This window comes from Protopterus annectens, chromosome 3.part0 (assembly GCF_019279795.1).
Source record: "Protopterus annectens isolate FY-2018-M chromosome 3.part0, PAN1.0, whole genome shotgun sequence".
NCBI lineage: Eukaryota > Metazoa > Chordata > Ceratodontiformes > Protopteridae > Protopterus > Protopterus annectens.
In genome coordinates this window covers 1,049,066,439-1,049,089,944 of record NC_056731.1, presented here as the reverse complement: position 1 = coordinate 1,049,089,944, position 23,506 = coordinate 1,049,066,439, and positions in this window count along the sequence as shown.

The window sequence follows — 23,506 nt, the reverse complement described above, 5'->3', positions numbered from 1 at the left end:
ATTTTTCCTGTATGTATTGCAGACTGTCCTGCGATGTTGTCTGAAATAAATCCCTGTGAGTCTGAACTGACTAGGTACTGCAGTGATAGAGTATTCTCCCGTTCCTTCCATAGTTATTATCTCATATTGTTAAACCTCATCATCATGTCTGGTCTGTATAGCAGTAAGTCAGCTCTTACAGCACTTGCATATGCACTTGGTCACACTGTGTAGCTCAATCCAATACCCTTGGTCTTGGTCACATTTATCATTCTGCTAATAGGCCCATCACAAAGTAAGATTTGTCACCCTTTGTTGAGGACCTTACAGTAGCTGTTAAAGAGATGGATTGTGGCAGTCAGAACTATGGTAAGGTCTGACCTGAAGGGCCCATAGGTGGCAAAGCTGTGCCAGACATTACCAGGAGTGTGTGTGTGCATGTGTGTCTGTGTGTGTGTGTGTGTGTGTGTGTGTGTGTGTGTGTGTGTGTGTGTGTGTGTGTGTGTGTGTGTGCGTGCGTGTGTGTGTGTGTGTGTGTGTGTGTGTGTGTGTGTGTGTGTGTGTGTGTGTGTGTGTATCAGCAAACATAATACTACAGGGTATTAATTTACATATGTTGTCTTCCCCTCGCAGGTGAACATGGGGGTTGGCGTCTCTCCCCTTCACAATCTGATGTCAGTGGCTTAGTGGACTCTCAAGAAAATGGTGGTCATAGTGAGGCAAAGTTGGGGTTGTCAGGGCCTGAATCTGTGCCATTGGTTGGTATCCCACCTTCACCCACAATCAGTGGCTGATGATGACTTCAAATCAAAGGGGGGCTGCAGGAGACAGCTGAATGGGTGGGGCCAATGAGAAAGGGTGTGACCAACTAGAAAGGGGTCGAGCTATGCTCAAAACCACAAAAACTGACTTTAATTAAATACACTGCCCTGGGTGCCAAACCATCATTATGAGAGTCCAATCAAGACAAAATGAAGTGGAGAAGAAAAAAAATATTTCAGTGCAGTGGCTACATGACAGCTTAATATCTAGATGGAAAGAACAAGGTTGTGAGGTATGAAAAAATAAATTACTTTTTAAATACATTACTGGAATGCCAGTCGAAATCAAGTATAAAAAAACAAGCATCACTCAACTCAAACCACTTCTCCTTGCACTGCACTTCTAATTATAATTTGTATTCAGCTTTATAAAAGTACCCAGTAACATGCTGAAGGTAGCAATCTCTGTGATACCGATTAGCCCCACTTATAAAAATGTTTCTTCTCCAAAAACGACCTGCTGCCTGACAACAACTATCTACTTGTTTCCTGGAGAAAACATGATCAAAGTAATCAATGAACAGCAAACAACAAACAAACTCAAGATAAATTACTTAAAGGATTACTGCACAGGTTATGGACCACACATGATAGATCGGCATTCTGTTTAGTTTACGGGTAAAGCCTGCAAAGATGACTGCAAGTCTCCAACAAATGTAATGAGCCACTGAAAATACTGTAATCCTGTCCTTTATTACAAATACTGTCATATGCATTTCAATACCTAATTCTTATTCTTTATCTAGTTATGTAAATATTCTCTGCATGGCAACAACAAAAAGGCTTTCAATGTTGATAATTCTTTAACAGTATGCTTACTGTAGCTTACTTGCATCTTACAATCTCAGACAAGCTTACCTGATGGTCATTAAAGCACTGCTACTTAAACACAGAGCAGCAGGCACTGCAACAGCATGCATTTTCTGAATAATAAGAAGCATAAATCAACAGTATGAAAATATGACAGAAAACCAGAACATTTTGCAAAATCAAGGATAGATGAAAAGCCACTGTAGTACCTGAGTCTACCTTGGATGGGGGGATACTTTGCACACTTACCAGAATAGAAAGAAAATAGAATGGTACACAATAATAAACTACTACTGTACATTAGTCCCAAACAATACAGTACACTTGACAAATGGCTGCTGATAATTAAAATGTTAGAATTATGCTGGGTTATTAACCTACCATAATAATTTGCATGCTGGTCTGCATGCTTATTAATGTGCAGTCTAGGAAGTGAAAGTATCCTCACTCCCAGTGTCCTCCCTGACAGCTTTCAGAACTAAAACAGAACATACTGAATAGTCATAGCTGTAAAGGGTAGTGCAATCCTAAATGCCAGCAATTTATTTTTTACAAGAAACGTTTATATGAATATATTGTGCTCTACCCAAGTATATTTCATCTATACCATGTTGAACAAATTAATCTTTAAAAGGGTAATATTTCATCCACTATAAGAGCACCAAATGTTTCAGCTACATATGCATAAATAATATTTAAAGAGGACAAGCAAGTCAGCAAAGAAAGTATCCATTTCCAGAGTAGCATATGCCTGTTACACTACTAGCTATCCTGTCTAGCTTAATAATTTTGGTATATTTTGTGCACCTTTCATTCAGACCATAGGTAAAAAAAGATAGTCTTGTTTGTGGGTGGCTCCAGCACAGAAGACATCTGTTGTGCAGATCAGAAATTTCTGGCAATTCCCTATTGTAGTGTTGAGCCAACATTCTGGAAGATGGTATAGATTAGAATTAAAAAATCCTGACTACACCCCTAATGTATACTATAGACATTATTATATTAAAACTGATGTATTACTTTAAATAAAAGAAGTCTTATCAGAGATGTCATTACTAGTAGACGTCCTTCAGCCAAATTAATATCTAATATTATGAACCAAAAATAAAATTTTTTGTTACTGCATCAGAACATGATGTGTCTGTCATTCAGAATGTCCCCTCCAGAGGAAAACAATGACTTTATGTTTTTTATGCGATTGAGGACAGCTAATTGGCAGTTCAACTGTACCTCATTTGGAGTACACATTTCTTATTTTTACTTAATTAAAACTCATAATTCCCATAAATAAAGAAGTGACACATTCAGCGTTCAGGTTTAAGCATTGTAAACAATGCTAAATCATATTGTTTTTATTAGCATCACATTTTTTGTACTTATTAACTAACGTACTTTCTATGCTGGAAGATTCTTGTTTTATCAGAAGCTCGTGCACATTTTGCCTGCTCCTTGTTTAAGAGGTATTGTTTCGTTTATTAGGTATACTGCCAAAGAAAGCAGGCAGTAGCTGACAGTTTTGTCAGAAAGTTTATAGAAAAACTGTGCATATATGAAAGACAGTAGGAAAGATGGTCTTTGCCTTAACTCATGAGCAGAAAGGTGGTGAAAGATGGCTTATTCTCTTTTGTAACACTATTAAGCAAATTGTATCTAAGAGAAATCTCTTTTTTAGTAGTTACAGTCGTATCATGGTTTTAAATTAAGCATTGTATTTTAGGGCAAGCAATATATGGTTTTGTTTGTCCTGTGCATAGTGTGATGCACAAATAAAATAATGTGTCCACTGCTACACAGATACACAGCATGTTAAGGCTACAACTGTTCATAGCGTGTCTACTGGAATACAGAGAGCAATGATCCTGTTTAAAAAAATTAACTGTTAAGTTTACAAACTATCACATTATTTTCCGTTCTTCATTTTTAATGTTATAAAGCAACAAATATAGACTGTGAAATGTAATTGAGTAACACTCTTTAGTTGCAGATATGACCTGCCATTAAAACAGTTACTGTCAGAAATAGAAAGGTTATAGCAGCACTACTGGAATTGCCATTTGCTGAAACAACTTCTTTCCAATCTATTAAATAAACATTATACATCTGTTAGACATCTACCTCTGTAAATATAAGTTAAAAATGAGAGACTGTCTGTCTCTGTCTGTCTGAAGATCATGAAGTTAGGATTAGGATAGGATAGGAATCAACTCTGAGCAAAAAGCCAAAAAGCAAACAAGCTGTTTCAGCTGAGCAGCAGTAGCAAAAGTACTGTGCTACTACTGATTGTTTCCCACTCTCTTTTTTGAGAAGAGAGTGAGAACCAATCAGTAGCAATCCAGCCGTCCATGTCACGTACATGCCTGCAGACGTGGCAGTCCAAACCCCCTTCTATTTACTGTGCAGTTAAACCACATAGACTTCTGGGCATCTCACTGTTGCCTTTTCTTTAATCTGGACTGCCTTTACAGCAGTCAGATAGATACATTCTTCTAAAAAACCCCCCAAAAAACAAAAAACGGAACTCGATGAGCATGCACAGTTCAAGTTCTGGGACTTTGCGGAATCGCTCAGAAGCACAACATTATTACAGTGTTACACAAAATAACACAAATACATTTTTTTTTTTTATTCATGTCAAATGTCTACACTTCCACATATTTTTCCTGGGAGGGCTGCAGTCCTGCAGTCTGATGGTACGAGCCACCCCTGCCCACAATGTCCCTGCACACAGTCAGTATGTCCACACATACCCAGTCCCCATCAGCCACAGATAATTGACAGTTGGAGGGTGGTGGCATAGAACAGGCTAGTTTGATGACTACAGCAAGTGTGAGTGTAGACACTAGCCATAGCCAGAGGGCAGGTGAGGTCACACACAGCCAGATGGACTGGGGTGCTTGACAGAGGACTGCTGCCCATCAGTCCCCTGCTGCAAGCGCCAACAGCAGGTCTCACCAGATGCATGTTATGGTCCATCATGGAAGCAGAGGCACATACTGACCACAACACCAGAAAGATGCACAGGATCATAAATGCAGCACTTCTTGCCATGCGTGGCAACCTCCATGGAATTTGTGATACCATACATCATTTCACGAATGTCGTGGATAGATGGTGAGGTGAGACATTTTCACTGCTCAACCATGCAATGTCTGTGCTTGAGTATATGGTGAGAGTAGGGCATCAGCCAGGTGGATGTAGGTCTGCAACATGATCAGCTGAGTGCCCACATGGCTGTGCATATTCACAGTCCCATAGTGCCAGTACCATCAACACTACCAAAGAGAGGGTGCTGCCCACACCCCACTAGAGCAGGCCATAGCCACATGGTCCTGGCTATTCCCATCAGAGATGTGGATCCAGCAAACAGCAGTCACCATCAGGGAGAAGTACTGCATCTGTCCTTGGGCCTGGTGGTGCCAGTGAGACTCATGGTAGAACCAGTTCCCACATCCCTGCTGGGAGATGGTGAACCGCACATCCTACCATGTACTGTCCACAGCTGTCCAACATAGCCCTGTGTCAGGCATCCACATGTCTTGACTGTGTGCAGACAAACACACACATCTCTATCACTGTTCTGTCACCACCCAACACACAAACAGCTCCTCTGCCTGGCACAGTTGGACACCACCCCTACACACACACACACACACACACACACACACACACACACACACACACACACACACACACACACACACACACACACACACACACACACGATGTCAACCATATGACCCAGCCTAGGCCTCTGAAAATCCCACACCACACCCTGTGCATGTGATGATACTTGTGCCACAATCCTATTATTCATATCAGCGATGCAGGGACATGCTCATATGAGTCTGATACACAGGGTGACTATAGTACAGTGTAGTAATATAATGCTGTGTAAGGTCCTGTCTACTGGCAATAGTTATGGACACACATCGAGGTGCATGTACCTTGTTAGCCATGATGCATTATTGCTGTTAGTACTGCTGACTGAATGCAGTATCACGTAGTATCACATCCTGTATTCTGTTTGTGTTCCAGGTGTCTGTGTGCCTAAAGACTGTGCACCTGTTGACAGCAGCAATGATGATTATGGCGGAGTGGGAATACAATGGCCTTTTCATAGCCAAGGTAAAGCTGTATATGTACATGTTTACCAGGTGTGTTTACATGCATTAGTGTGTGAGGGACATCTGTGGCAGACAGTGTGACCTTGCATACATACCCTTGACACAGCCAGCTAGCCTTCATGCATGTCACGTGGGTGCTCTGTGGGACTGTAGGCTCACACATACAGAAGCGGTTGCTTGAGTACTGGCACTAGGTCCCTCACAAGCTTAGCCATTACTGCAACAGATTCACATATCAGCACATGTTGCCCCTGTTATTTCTGTCCCATCCACTAAACCTTCATGCAGGTGATGAGGATATGCCTGGAACAGTGTATGACAGGTTTGGGGTATGTATTCCTGACACAGGTCAGCCTGTGTTAGTCTAGCCTGACAGTCACCGGCATGTGTGTCTGCTAACTCATATGCATGTCTGGCCTGTTGTCCTGTACATGCAGCAGCTGTTGAAGGGCTGAGCACAGCCCCTACCTGCACAGTTTTACAAACAATAGTGCTAGATACATAACACAAATACCACAGAGGTAATGTAGTATTGCAGTGCCTGCCACTACTACTCAAGTTGGTGATGATTGCAGGGGCTGTTAGGATTACCAGTGTTGGGTTTAGAGGCCCTTAACATGGTAGAGCCATCTGATACACACATACACACACACACACACACACACACACACACACACACACACACACACACACACACACACACACACTGCTGCATGGGGACATGTATTGAAACACACATGCACATGGAGTTGACACTTCTCAGAGTAGATGACCCACCCATCTATTTAGTACAATACACAGTGATATGACCATTGCATGCACTACAGTGGCTTGGTGTTAGAAACTGTGTAACTGTGCTTGTACACTGAATGACAGCTGTATGGGTTGGAACTGGTTTGGCAATGGGGGAGTCCACAAGGTGGAAGAGGCACGCAAAATGGTATAGCCATCACATACACACAGTAAAGACAACTGTCTGGGCTGTGCATACAGAAACACATATGCAGTTGCCAATAGACATATTAGTAACCCTACATATCCACTTTTATGCACTATAGTGTTACATACACATGACATGCTCCACATAGATTATATGCCTGGGACATAACACACAACCTCTTCCAACAAGTAATCTTGCAAATGCCTTCATGGATGTTGGGATAACTCACCAAAAATAGTGATTGGACTCATCTACTGCTCCTACAAACCTGCACAAGTGATAGAGTGACTGACTTTGTAGCAGCATGATTTGTCAGTCAGGTATGATGTCTGATGCTGGCATGTGTGTCACTACTCTAACTGTGACATACTTGGCAATGATATGACAGGAATGCTCATTGTTAGGGGACACAGACCACATATAGGTTGCAAACACGTGGATATTCCATGTACATCTGTACAGGGGCAGCATAGTGTTACATGGTATATGTGAGGCAGATGCCATTAACAGGCTCTTTAAAGTAATGTCATGGGTAGGGGGTCAATAGGCCTTAAAATGGTAGTATAACCCCCCCACACACACACACACACACACACGCACACACACACACACACACACACACACACACACACACACACACACACACACACACACACACACACACACAACAACCACATGAGATATGCTTCACACACACACTACTATAGTTGTCAGTATTGAAATTAGTACCTCTTCTTATCTAATTATATGTATTATAGTATTACACAGGTATTGGACACGCCACAGAGCTTAGAGGGCTGGCAAGTGTATACAAGTACATTTAAAGGGAATGACATCAGCAGGCCTTGTTAAGTAGGGTAATGGGAAGTGTACTGGGTGGTACACACCTCAAAATGGTATAATCCATACACCTAGAGGCTGTGATTCTCACCCAAACATACACAGGGAGGATAGGATTCTCACACACACACACAGTATCACAGTTGCCAGTTTTGAGTTTAGAACCCCTACCTATCTAGTTATATGTACTACAATATTATGCAGTTGTCACTTGTGCCATGGATCTTATAGAATTTAACAGTGTCCCAAGGTACATCTAAGGTGAATTACATCAAGAGCCCTTGTAAAGTATGGCAATGGGAGATGTACTGGGTGGGAAAGGCATCAAAATACGTTACCCTACAAACATACATACTTACAAACACCTTCACACACATTGTCCAGAACTGGGAGTAGAACCACTGTCTATCTAGTTATTTGTACTATATTGTTACTTAGTTATTACACGCTCCATGGAGCTTATGGGGCTGAGAGCTGTCCAAAGGTAGTGTTAAGGGCAATAACATTGGCAGGACTGCTAAAGTAGGGCACTGGAAAGTTTTGTTGGTGGGAAAGTCCTCTAAATACTTCCTCCAACAAACACTTGTACACACACACACACACACACACACACACACACACACACACACACACACACACACACACACACACACACACACACACTTGCCAGAACTGAGAGTAGAATCCCTGCCTATCTAGTTAGCTGTACTATACTGTTATGTAATTATTGCACATGTCATGGAGCTTATAGAGCTGAAAGCTGTTCAAAGGTACTTCTGAGGGTAATGACATCAGCAGGACTGCTAAAGTAGGGTACTAGGAAGTGTAGTGATTGGGAATGGCCTAAAATTGTTTTGCCTACAAGCAAAGAAACGCACACACACACACACACACACACACACACACACACACACACACACACACACACACACACACACACACACACACACACACAAACACACACACACATACACACACACACACACACACACATGCTCTCTTACATTTGCCAGGACTGGGATTAAAACCCCTAGATATAGTATTATGCAGTTGTCACATGTGCTTCAGATGAACCAGAATGGCTTCAGTGGTGAAAAAATGATCCACTAGGCGTATAATATGTAACAAAGCAATTTATTAACAACACACAGAGGAAAAAATAAAATAAATAAATAAATAATATTAATCAAAATGAGTCAAATCCAAGCACTTTCATCTGCTGTGTAGGAGACTTTTTCAAGAACAGAGCATGCTCAACAACTAAAAAACTTTTATACCATCATTAATTAAGTTTCAAAAACAAAAGCACCAATCATTTTCTGTTTTCACTAATTGAATCCTTTGGTGTAGGGTGTGATAGTTAAAGGTATAACACAATGAAATGTACAATAAAATATGCAGTTTTACCATGAGTCAAACCAACACAAATAGTAAAAAAATGTGTGTGTGTGTATACCATTTGTACATTACAATCAGTTGTCATGAAATTAGAAAGTAAAAATATATATTAAAAAGTATATAACTAATATACTTGTGTTAGGTTTTACAAGTGCATATACATACGCACATTCTTGTGTAACCTATTCACGAAAATTTATGAATGTATAAATGAATAATGTCTGTATGAGTAAAAGCTAAAATATGTGTGCATAAAAGTCTCCTACACAGGAGACGAAAGTGCTTGGATTTGACTCATTTGGATTAATATTATTTATTTATTTATTTTATTTTTTCCCCTGTGTTTTGTTAATAAATTGCTTTGTTACATATTATATGCCTAGTGGATCATTTTTTCACCACTGAAGTCATTCTGGTTCATCTGTTTTGCGGCTTTTTTGTTTGTATACATGTGCTACAGAGCATATAGGCCTGACAAATGTCCAAAGGTATTTCTAAGGTGAATGACATCTGCAGGAACTGCTAAAGTGGGGCACTGGGAAGTGTTGTGTGTGGGAAAGCCCTCAAAATACTTCATTCTGCAAACATACATGCACATATACACACACACACACACACACACACACACACACACACACACACACACACACACACACACACATTTGCCAAAACTGAGAACAGAACCCCTGCCTATCTAGTTATTTGTACTATAGTGTTACACAGTTATCACACATGCTACAGAGCTTATAGGGCTGAAAAGTGTCCAAAGGTACTTCTAAAGTGAATGACATCAGCAGGACTGCTAACGTATGGCACTGGGAAGTGTACTGCGTAGGAATAGCCTAAAACTGTTTCACATACAAGCAAACACACACACAAACTCACATTTGCCAGGACTGGGATTAGAACCTCTATCTATCTAATTATTTGTATAACAGTATTATGCAATTATAACACATGCTACAGAGCTTATAGGGTTGACATCTGTCCAAAGGTACTTCTAAGGGGAATGACATCAACAGATGTTGGGAAGTAGAGCAAGGGGAAGTGTACTGAGTGGGAACAGCCTCTTAATACTTAAACCTACAGGCACACACACACACACACACACACACACACACACACACACACACACACACACACACACACACACACATATGCAGGTGATGTGATATTATAACCCCCTCTCAGCATTATTACACAATGGATCTCACCTTCATGCTGGCCCGTGCAACTGGTTATGACCGGTATGCGACTGTCCACAGCAGAACACCATTCTATGCCATTAAGCGTATCCCTGTGTATGGCTCACTCTGTGTGTGTTTCTCCCTGTGTCTTGCTCTCTCTATCACTGTCTATGTGTGTGTATGCATGACATATTGTTATATGTTGCCCATATATATTACTGTGTATTACATGCAACAGATGCAGATATATCACATATGGGCCACCTACAGCAAGCTGAGAGTAATCTTGCCTGATGAATGTGTGTAGAGACAGTTAAAGTTTACATAGCTGTCTGTTTGCTAAGACATATAAGCACAATACAGTTACATAGTCCAATGTGAGTTCTGACATGGTCTGTGATTCTCTAAGTGTAGGATCATGCCCAATATGCCCTCCTATAGTAAGAGTGGGACTCCATTCCAGAGATAGTTGTACCCCAGTCCGGGTTTTGTGTGCTACAGCCATATGTCTCAGAAGTAAACAGTAGGTTGCTAGAGGTACAGGGTTTGTTTTAGCAGACATTTTTTGACATATCTGAAGTCTAACACTGGAATGTATTGTGTCATTACCTAGTGACAGACATTCTCAGATCATCACACTGCTTTACCAGAGGAATACAAGATGTGTGATGCACAAACCAATATTATGTTCCCAGCTATTGACATTCTTGCCCAAAAATGCCAGTTGAGAGGTGTGGCTAAAGCTGGTTGACTGATGGAGCTGTGTAAACAGTCCAGCAACTTGGTGACATACTGCCTGGGGATCTCATGCTTGTATGGTATTCTTTGTACCTGAAAAATTATATCCTGGTCCATACCTCTCAACTGTACAGTTTTTGGCAGACTGTCCAGGTGTTTGTCTAAAAGTTTTGTCCAATCTATATAAACTTGTGTTTTATGGCAAGTTAGTTACAAACAATTAAAGACTGACATTACAAACCAATGACAGACATTAGTGTTGCAGACTTCATAACTCTCAGGCAATTCCTGCTAATGCAAACCCCTTATTCTACCAACTTTCTCAGTTTGTAAGGGCAATATTTACATGTGCCTACCATTGGGCCTTTGTCCCACTTTTATTTATGATGTTGACCAGTTGTCTTGCTGTCAGAGGTTGAGAAGTACGGGTGTGGGTACAGAGTGCATTCTACTGTGCAGAAATGTCCATTATATTTGTACTATATTCCACATAGCACTGTGTGTCGACCAGGTATGTCAGTGGCAGAGCAGTACAGAATACTGTGGTAAACCACTGACAGACAGTGGTGTATAGGTTGATATGCTTATATGACATTAGTAGGGTATTGGCCCTGAAGCCCTTATAACCCATGCAGATGGGAGTGTAGCCCATGTTAAGACATGTCAGCACACAGCGCCCATGTCCAGCAAGGACACAGGTGGAATCACAGAACTGAATTTTGTGTTTCCCATGCACTTAAACAGGGAGCACATCACTATGGGTATTGAGGCACTTGGCTTGATGTGGACAGGGAGTGTATTCCACAGATGTTGGAGTGTGTGGGACACATATCTGTCACACTAACATATAACATAGGTTCTGCCCTAGGGCATTTATAAGCCTAGCCAGAATGTGTTTGGCTTTCGCCACCCATTTTAAATTTATTTTGTTATGCCCTTTTTCGAGGTTAGTATACTGTGCCTCTGTCTAACAGTGACACAGAAGTGATACCCAAGGTAAACCTACGATCTCCCATCCACTCATCAAGATTCCTCTTGAAGAGAGTCAATGAGGGACTCTGCCTTACCTGGACTGGGATTTTATTCCAGAATGAAGGAAGCCTCTGGGTTATGAATCTATCCCTTCAGCATGTCATATTTATTTCAGTGCTGAGGTTCAAGTCTCTCGAGCGCGTAGCTCGATGGGATTTGGATTTTCTGAGGTGCAGCATGTCCATTAATTCTGGGTTGGACATGGCTTTATACGTCAGGCACAGATCGCCTCTGAACAGGAGGTATGCCACTGAGTAGAGCTGGAGTTTCTTTAACCGGGCAGCATATGGCATCTGTTTGAGCCCTTTGATCCTCTTGGTGAGATACTTTTGGGGTCTTTCCAGTTTCTGCAGGTGTCTGGTAAGGTACATCCCAAAAGGGGCATTGTACTCAATTATGGGCCTGATGAGGGATGAGTAAAGAGGCAAGATGACCACCCCTGATCTAGATGTGAAGCCCTTCATGATTAGGTGGGCTATACTAAATGTTTTTCTAACCACTTTGGCCACGTGGTTGTCAAATGAGAGATTGCTATCAACTTGGGTCCCCAGGTCCCTAATTACTTCTTCTGTACTTAATGGATTACCACCTATGTGGTAATTTGTGGGCACTTTGTTTTTGCCAAAGGGGATGACTATACACTTTTTGGCATTTAGCTTGAGGCCATGGCTCTGGCACCAGTTGTCCGTTTCTATGAGGCCCTTTTGGAGGATGCTTGTGTCAGCTGGAGAGTCGATTATGGTGCCCAGTTTGCAGTCATCTGCGAACTTGGTCAGCCAGAGTCCTTCCGTGTTGGCCTGTATCTCCGAGAAATATATACCGAACAAGAGAGGTCCCAGGACTGAGCCTTGTGGGGCACCACTTGTAACTGGTTTGGAGTCTGACATGGCTCCAGCAATTCTAACCATGTGGGTTTTGTCCTTGAGACAGTTTGCAATCCATCTAGTGACACAGGGGTTTATATTTAAGCTGGTGAGCTTATCTATAATGCCCGAGTGGGGTATTGTATCGAAGGCTTTTGCGAGGTCCGGGTAGGCTGTGTGGACCACCTTCCCCTCGTCAATGGCCTTGGTGACTATTTCAAAGAAATCAACCAGGTTTAAGAGGCAGGATCTGCCCTTAACAAAGCTGAACTGGGTAGAATCCAGTGTCTGTACGTCCCCAATATCTTTATTTATGAGGTCCATGATGATCCTTTCCATAGCTTTGCAGACCAAGCTAGTCAGGCTTATGGGGCGATAGTTTCCAGAATCCGTTGAGGCACCACCTTTATGGAGAGGGACCACTGTTGCTGTACACCACTCTTTGGGCACATATCCTGTAGTAAGGCTGAGATTGAACATTAGTTTTATGTCTGGGTTTAGCTCTTTTTGGAGTTCATGTAGGACGCAGCCCTACAGATATCACAGACCAGGTTGATGCTGCACCTATGGGTCATTCAAGTGGGCCTTGACTTCCAGATGTGCAACAGTCTCATCAAGGCAGGGTCTGCATTGCTTTGTATGCCAGACAGGGGTCACCTCAGCAGAGTCTGCATGGAATGAGGTAGAGGGACAGTGCTGTTAGCCTATCTGTGTTGGGCAGGTGTTTGGAGTTTAGGGTAAGGCCTTAGTGTTTGTTGAAGACTTTGTTGTGTGGAGTCTGCATGGTCTGTGGTGTGTACATTTGTAGAGCGCTTATGTATTTTTGGCTCTGAGGTGTACTTTGGGTTTTTGTTTTGTTGCTGACCTCCACTGACATGGGTGTGTGTTGTGTATTTGCAGGTGAAGTTTACTGTCTCCATACACTGCATGAGACCTATGTTACTGCACAATTTGTTCTGGTTTGCACATTCTCCATGTGTCTGGCCAGTGGTTCCCCTTCCCCTTATGTGTGTCTTTTTGTCCTTCTTTAGTCCAGTCACAGGCTTTGTCCATGCTGGCTGCTGTGATGTATTTGTAATTCTGATGTGAGTGGGGTAAATACCATAACATCACACACAAGGTTGTGGACTTCATACCTCTGAGTGTACCACTTTAGCAGGTTGTCTGTCCATCATTGCACCATTACATTTGCTGTGATCCTCCGATGGATTCTGTTGCTATATGTTATCATGAGGCTACATGTTGGCCTAGTTGTCAAACCATCACAGACTGACATCTGGACAAGCCTATATCAGACAAAGGCACACACATGGGGATATTGTGTTACTACTGTTCGGCCACACATACATAATTGGGAGACCAGATTGGTATTTGCTTGCTTTCACTTATGGGTATGACATCTCTTTCCTAACTGTATGTCACTGATGTTTTGACAAGACCTGTTCTTGTTTTGCAAATAGTTGGCAGGCAAATGCAGTGTTAGGACAAGCAGAACAGATATGCAAGGCATACTTGTGCTCCTTCTGTGACAACATGTCATTCCAGGGGTATGGATGTTTACCAGTGATATGTTGTCAGTGCTGACACAGTAAGTTGGAAGCCTTTATGACCTGGCAGTACACTGACCATCAGGTACCTACTGTCCTACTAGGCACCATGCCTCCCAACTATTTAGAGCCAGACATCTGGACAAAACCATAAGTAATTTGGGAACAAATGCCTACATATAGGGAATATTGCTTACTATTGGCCTTACAAACTTAGAAAGGTGATACAATAACAGGTTTTGCATTAGCATACATTTCCCCAAAGGGTATGAAGTCTGAAACTACAATCTGTCATTATTTTCTGACTTTAATCTTTTGTGATTTGTCAATGATTTGCCATACAACTACAATTTCATGGTAAAGAGATCATGAATATGATGCAAACATCTGGACATTCTGCGAAATATCTGTACAGTTGAGGGTATGCTAGGCACTGTGTAGGTTATTCTGAGCTGTGTACTGTCCATATGTTTGGCCCCCTGTCCATGACCTGTCAAGCTTTCCTGCAGCAACAGATATAGACATTTGGACAGTGTGTACAACTCCTACCTTAGCTGTAATTGACATGCACAATAGTTGGCAATGCATTTTTTGGAACATGGACTCTGTCAACCACAGTACTGTACCTTGGCCAATAAGACCCGACAGTCAGGAGTAAGTGCAGGCCACATACTGACAGTATTCACCACACATATACATAGCTCATTGAGCCCTGCATATTGTGGACATGCAACAAGTTATCAAGTTGATTGGGACAGCCCTGGGGATGTTTGCTCTGCTGCTTATACCCTAAAAACATTACTGTTACTGTTATTTCTATGGGAACATGGGTGTGTGTGGGGGGAGGCACACCTGTCAACTATCCTCATTTGCACGGAATGTGCTGATGTTCCCTTTATATTTTTATTCCATTTAGCATAGTATTGTGCTAGTCTTGGAGAATAAAGGCATATCATTAAAAACCACAGATTAGACTATAATGGCAGACATTTGGGTTTCAGACCTCTTGCCCTTTAGAGCCTTACTGCAACTGCAAGACCTGCTGTGATATCACTGTGGAAGTCTGTATGGGCATATTTCATCATTGTCCCCATCTGTGGGCTTTTGCCAGACTTTTTTATGGTTTTCTATGGCTGACTTGCTGGGTAAGAATGAGGGGTGAGTATGGGTGCCCTACATTGACACCCATGTATGTGACCTATGACCCCCCAGTTTGTTAGCCCCCCCCCCACATATACTGCAGAGAGTTTTGTCACCTAGGGGACTACTGCAGTCTCTGGGGAAGCCAGTATTGGGCAGACATTTCCTGTTGTCCCACATAGCTCTCAGTTTTCTGCTGCTATCCTGGTAGGCCACCCCATTCCCTTGCATGCATGCAGTGATACCATAGCTATGCTACCACAATGTATTACTCCATTCATTTATTGTTAGGAAGACTGATTTACCTTGTGCCTGTGGCAGTTGTGAGGACAGTGCTTGAGGGTGGATCTGTCAGATACAGGTAGTACCCAGCCTATACATGGTAAGATACAGGTAGCATGATGTGTGTGGCATCCATTTTACTGTGTGTGTGTGTGTGTGTGTGAGTCAGAGAGAGGTGTCAGTCCCTGGGTCCTGGCAGTGTCAGTGTATGTGCTATGCTTTGCTTTTTGCCAAGGCCTTGGCATACTGGGCACACTTCCATCTGCCTACAGGAGCAGGCTCAAGGTGTTCCTCCTCTGATTCCTCCTGTGCCTGTGGGGGCCTTGGCAATGGTGGGGGGGCTGTGTGGGCCTTCTCTGTGATGATCCTACTGCAGCTGTTTCCACAGGAACATATTGTGTAGTATGGCACATACTATGAACAGGTGTGCATATGTGGCTGGACAGTACTGCAGGGCTCCACCAGATATGTCAAGGCAGTGGAACTGTTACTTGACCATCCCAAATAAACACTTTATAATGTTTCTGGTTTGTGTGTAGCCTCATTATGGTGTTCTTCAGCATGTGTGTGTGTGTGTGCCTGTGTGCCTGTGTGCCTGTGTGTGTGTGTGTGTGTGTGTGTGTGTGTGTGTGTGTGTGTGTGTGTGTGTGTGTGTGTGTGTGTGTGTGTGTGTGTGTGTGTGTGTGTGTGTGTGTGTGTGTGTGTGTGTGTGTGTGTGTGTGTGTCAATTTCTGATGGGGGTCATCATCCATGGCTACAGTGCATCACCAGCATCCCCCACCAGATGGCCATGTGGGATGTTCTCCCTGGCAAATGCCTGGTACAGATGTGAGGCATGCCAGATATGGGAATCATGGTAACTACCAGGCCTGCCAGCACACACATTAACGATAATGCTCTGGGAATTGCACATGACCTGGCAGTTGATGGATTGATAGCCTTGCAGTTGACATAGGCTCTACCCTCTTCATCGGGTGGTGCCTTAATGTGGATGAGGGTGCAGTCTATGGCACCTAGTACCTCTGGGTAGTCTGCTACATGCTGGAAGAGATGCATATTACTGGTCCTCTCCTCACGGGTGGTGGGGAAATATATGTGCTCATCGGCATGTGTTCACATGATATCCAGGAACTGGTGGAGTACCCTGGATGCAGATGCCTGTGAGAGCCCCATGATCTCCCCAGTAGGTCTTTGGAAGGTACCTGTAGCTAGTATTCTTAAGGCTACATATACCTTGGTTTCAACTGAGATGGATTTCCCTCGGTTGGCTCTGGGTCTAAGATGAGGCCAGCACAGCTCACAGAGTTGCTGAAGTAAGTCCTTGTCCACCCTGTAGTGCTCTAGTAGCTCCAGATCATGTAGTCCCTGGTAGGTTACCCTGGGTCTGAACACTCATCTCCTCCTCAGTCTGGGGCATTTGTCAGCATTATCCTCCTCACTGCCCTCAGCCTCTAGCATATACTGATGGATCAAAGTGACAATAGCCCCTAACATTTTGTCAGTTAAAATTCCCCCAAGTGTATACACCAATGCTGCAGAGTTTGTGGGAAAAAACTGACTGAAAGGTGTTTGGATAGTTTATGCTGCTGTACTGCAGATGCTGCATGTGTGATTGGCTGACTATGATACATTCCACCTGCCAGCTAAATTATTTGTACTTGAATGCCTTTATTCTGCTATTTCCCCTTTTTTTCTCTTCCCATTTCCACCCCTTCTAAGTCCCGTGGCATGCCACACAAACCCCTGCAGCTATAGTAAACAGTTTTGAGCAGAAAGGACCCTCCCAGTGATGTGAAATTACTCAGCATTTCAGGAAATAGCTCAGACACACCCCCTTGCTTAGCTCTGCTTAGCTAAGGGCAAATAGAGGCAGCAGAGCTCCAATGTGCTTACACCAAGCATGACACACCCCCTTTACATGTCAGCTGCTTCTCCTGCTTACACTGCAGCATTATATCTCCTACATGGTTAGGTGCAGGCGGACATGGTCTCCCATTTTACTGTTCAATAAATTTAGCTTATTTGCATACCCCACTGCCTTAGTCCCTTGTTACACTACTACACCGGAACCTATCGCCTTAACAAACAGTGTTACCTGTTATTGTTTTGGTTCTGCATGCTATCCACTATAATGACAAAATGCAGATTTCACTTAAAATTGTCGTTTTACATTTTTTTTCATATTTTCTGCATTTTCTCAATTGCACGGCACTGCTCTATGCTTAACCGGCCGAAATTGCCCTAAAAAAAAAAAACTTTGATTTTCATAATTTTGCAACTGTTTTTCATGTCAATGGCCATATTTTTGGCCATTGGCATGCGTAATAGTCATAATACATGCTTTATTTTGAGCTGTTATGCCCCTATCTTGATTTTTTGATGCCTGCTTACTGAATTGCTAATTCACATCATTTGCATGGTTTTCACCAGCAAATGAGGTTGTTGTTTGTCTTTCGGCTTTTCCCGGTAAGGGGTCGCCAAAGTGGAACTCCGGTCCGCTAATGATTGGCAGTAGATTTTTAAGAAACACCGAGGTGCCAGCTCGACACACAACCTTCAATGAAGGCACACCCATTTATGCACGCATGTCTTTTCGAACGCTACCCAACCACGAGGAGGACATGCAGACTCCACACAGAAGGCACTCCCAAGCCCAGCCGAGAATCGAATGGGAGAACATCTTGTTGTGAGGTAACAATGCTACCGCCATACCACCATGGTGTGTCCACCAGCAAATGAGGTAATTAGCATTATTCAGTGGTGTCCATGTCAGAATACTGCTGGCAAGCTCATGCATGCCCCCAGCCAAGTTTACTGGATGACTCGGCAGCCATATTCCATGCAGAAGCTGCTACACTATTCTGACATGGAGATTTTCCTTTATTGAATCCCAGGCAACATCTTGGCACCCTGTTAATTTATGTTAAAAATTTGTATTTTTCAGCAAATATCAGACAACGGAGAGACATGACTTCCTCTGTCTGTCCTTGAAGAAATGGACTGCAGGATACCTAGCCATTGCACTACCACAGTGATGTATGGCTCAGAGCAGCAAAAACAAAATGATAGCTAGCAATTCTGAACTGTCAAAAGTACTTTATTGTACTGAAACCGATCCTTGTGAATCAGAACCTAGAACAGTTCCTTTACTATAGTGATGTTGTTAATTACCTCCATGACCCTAGACTGCAGCATTTCTTTTAGAAATTCAGGGGTGATATCAACCTGATCCTAAGGAACAGCTAAGATGCCCATCTGCTTTGGAGTCTTACAGAACTGCAATCTGTGATCATGTCTCAAGATGTTTAACATCCACTGTTGCTGGATTCTGCTTTCCCACCTTTTGCAAAGAAGACTAAGCACCTTTCAAGAGGCAAAGGAATACTCAGTGAGGTAGGGGTTGGATTGGGCAGGGGGGCTTGAGCAAATGAAGAGGTGCAGCCTGTCTGAGTCACAGTGAACCTTCTGTGGATATTACTCCACAGTGCCCTTAGGCATCTCTTTAGGTCTTGATTGCCATTCTCTTTGTATTTGCCATTTTCCCTCTGGCAGGCATACCACTATCCTACTTAGGCTGTGTCGGCCATGTTTTGCTGCAGAATTTCTGCTGCATTTCGCAGCCTTGGCCTGAAAAATAGTTGCTTTACATGCTATTCTTTCTTCCCATTTTCCTTCAGCTTCTTGAAAACTCTTTAATTAGAGGTCCAAATAAGAGATTCTTGTCCATAGTTGTGTTAGAGAGCTCAATTTTACATGGTCTGGAACAGGTATTATCTTAAATAGGTATCTCTCACAATAGCAGACCCTATAGCTAACTGCTGCCCTGCATGACACCTCCACTGTGTCATAGTTCATTTTTTTGAGTGGTTGGAAACATGGAAAGAGATGTCATAAAGCTCAAGCATCTCCTGCCTCATATCCTTATCATGTGTCTCCTCTGCCTTAACCTTCATCTTCTTTAACACAGGTTGGCAGTAGAAAAGTATGGGGAACTGTCAGGTCATGGCTTTGAGGGAGATTGTAGCAGATGCATACATTTTTTTTCCTCAGATCTGACAAGTATGCTACTGTCCCATCACTGGAAATATTGTTCTTTGATATAGCTGGGGCTTCTCCCTTGGTGATATCAAGGGATACTACAACCGGGTCATTCAAAGGATTTTTATAAAGAAATGTTTTTAATTCATCAACCCTATAAAAGTGGTCAGGTTTCCTTGGAGCAGGGGTGATAGATTAGGGATTCACAGATGCATTTTCAATCCACACTCCAGGGCATCATAACACTGGTGGGACAGCTAGCACTCTAGGATCCAAGACCCTGCAATGTATCTTAACAGGAATTTCTTAAGTCTTTCTTTGAAAAACTTCCTTGAGTCTGTAAAGTGTGCCCAAAAGGAGAAATCCTCAAGTAAAGGGGAAATAGAAAGGAAAGGTATCCTCAGTGTTTGATTCATAGGCCTTAGCAATAAGTATCTGGCCCACATAATCCAGTTCATTTGCCCCTGAATAATGACAGGCAGAATCTTGAAGTGTAAATTCTACCTATCACCTTTAAGAATGGGCTTCAGTCACTTCTGGTATTTCTAAGTCTGGCCTTTTCTGTTTCATGAAAGATATAATAACTTCTGCAAGTTCAACCTATGAATCTGTCAATACCCAGGAACTGAAGGGGTTTGTGCCACTTGCTGAAGTAGGGCATACCAAGCTGGCTGGTAACAGTTTATTCTTCAATATCTAGCCCCTCATGGCTTCAGATAGAACCACCTTGGAGGCCTTGTGTTGTGGGGTGGGGCACCCAAACTCAACTGTGTCTGTTTGAACTTACTCTTATATCAAAATCCTGGGGGTCCTACTTTCTATTTTTTAGTAGTGAGGATATAGGCCTCAAAATCTGAAGAGCCCTCAGTCCTAGGAGGTGCAGGAGAGCTGTCAATCCAGGAAAACATGTGCAACACCAATGGAGTGGCCACATAAACAATGGTAATGCCTTAGGATTTGCAAAGATCAACTCTGAGGTAGCAGGCTTCAAAAGTGCCTCTGCATGTCCAGAACTTCCATACCCAGAAAGATTAGAGTCATCAGGTGGGATGTCTTCAGTCTCCCAATGCTTATTCCCTTGTCTCTTACTGGAGTGTTTGTTTTGTGGGCAGGGGTCAACACCATGGAGTGGACTGAGACAAAATAAGCAGCAATTATAGAAAACTATTTTGGGATCTGCTTCCTGCACAAAATGCAATTGTTCACCTTAAAAGAAGCTTCTGAATCAGAACTAGAGTGAATATCACATATGACCTGAATTAGATGTGATAAAAAGATGACAGAAATCCCATATGGGATACTTATTTGGTTCCTAGAAGACAGACTGAAAATGCTGTTGAACATATGGCCAGATAATACAGCATGGCATGAAAGATCTGAAGATGGTGTCAATCAATGCACATTTTATACCACTGACATCCTTGTGTCTTAGTGTGAGATCCACACCCTAAATCTATGTGGGAACATAAAACTCTGGAAATCAGGCCAAGCTATAAGGCTACCTGCAGGCAGGAATCTCCAAACATGAGGACTGTAAGAATGAATACTATGCTGAGCAACTTCCTTTTCCAATTTATTTATTCTGAACTTGATAGGTACACCAGTAACAAAACCATTCTGAAAGCATACCGTAGTCATGACAGAACATACGCTAATCAACAAGTATGCTAGTAGTCTCACATATAGAACATTTTTCACTGTTAGTAAGTAATATATTATATTGCATTATAGCCTATCCATTATTGATAACATGTATCTAGAGCACAATGCTGTAATCATAGACATACTGCTAAACAAATTTTTTAAACTAGTAACTAAAATAAGGACTAATGGTTACCAGTTTGAGTATATACAAAGGTCAGATTTAGAGAAAATACTGATAACCATAAGCTGTACAATGCAGGTAATGTAATACATTTGCTAACTTCTATCTGAAGCTATTACAGTGTGTTAATACAGTTTAGATCCTTGGTGTATATTGTATATCCAGATGCAGTCCTAATGGAGCTAGCACTCTAAGGTAAATTGAGCAGAACATGCATCTGTGGCTCAAATGTTTTGCTATAAATATTTAATCTAGATAGAATAACAAACTTTGTGATTATAAATAATTTAGTGAAAGCTGCTAGCGATAGACCCTAAATGATAAGTGCTTATAAAATGTAACATGCTGTTGTATATGCACTTTTTCCTTGGGGTTTTCTCTTGCTGGCGATTAAATGATGGATAGCCACTGCCACTATTTATATGCCTGTTCAGGATACAGAAATATTTCCATTAATATTTAAAAAGTAAGATTTCCCATTGAGGTCTTACCTTTTGCAATAAGCTTGTTCAGTGGTTATTTCTTAACCTTTTATCCCAAAATGCCAGTATTGCATACTGTCTTCCTATTTATACCATGACAGTAGAATATTGTGTTCAGTTTCTAAACTGATCACAAACTCTCTGGGTAAAAGACCTGATCACAAAAGCACATTAGGTTTCTGAAATTTTTAAGGAAACTATACATTTCAGAGATTCTGCCATATTGTTTTGTACTGAATAGAAAAAAAGTTCTTTGAAATGAGCTCTGCTGTAAATTTCACTTATCACTGTTGAGATCTTAGACTCCAGCAGCTATTTGTAAACAGCTTGTCAGTGTGTCAAATAACAGAAACACCAATGTTCTTATTCCAGTTTAGTAATCAGGAAAAAAAAAGAGTTTTATGGTGTTTTGCAGACCAGAAAATGTTATGTTGCAGTGTTTATCATGTATCATGAAACTGAAAGCATTTTTTATGTCTGATTAGTGGGAGTACAGTGGAGGAAAAGGGCTTTCTTCATAGATAATTACTAAGTTTTACCCATTGCCAGGGTGTTTTAAAATGCTGCAACACTGATGAGGATTGGAATACCTATGTACCCATCTGTAGCATGTGTTGGTCATACAGTTTCTTATTATATGTAAAACTGAATAAAAGCTTATCTGGATTACTTACTTACATTCCCTGCTTGAAGGTTTGAGCAAAGCATAACTCATTGCACTGCTAATGAGAACTGAACAAAAAGTAATGCTGTAGGTATTTAGATCATCACAATACTGCATAGTTGGTAATAGATGAGGTATACTTGTATATATCCCAAATATCCACAAATCCCATTGACAAGGTTAGGGTATACCAGGTGCAAGGGTATAATTTGGATGTAGTGCCTGGAGTGTGGTGGTTAAGCTCCAATGTCCAGAAAATAACATATCAGTTTAAGCGTTACTATTACACGAGACCCAATATCAACAAATGCCAACCACTCCCTGCGTAACTTGTTAAGATCGGATCTCATGCTAGGCAGTCAAGTATGCCAGTACTGATTAGCAAAGACAGCAGCAAAATAGAAAAACAGACTTATTTCTGCCTGCTGTCTATACAGAAAAGGTGTCCCTTCCTCTCATAATCTTAGAAAGTCACTAGAATGACAGTGTGTGTGTTCACATGCATTTTCTGAATGGCATGATGCTTTTAACTCAAATGTATGTCATTATTTAGTGACTTTAGTTCTCAGTGATTTTTTTTGAAAAAACAAAAATTTTATCAGGAACAGACCAAATGTACGATGCAAAATTCTGGGCATTCTTCAAAAATCTAGACATTTCAGATACATTGCAAGGTTAATGTAAACAGAAAGGGAGTGCATTACTCTGACTTTCTGCCAGTGCTGGCTAACTGCTTTAGGGCTTTGAAAACCAGCAAAAAGACATTGTGTGTTTTTTTTTTCTCCTGTAACTAGTA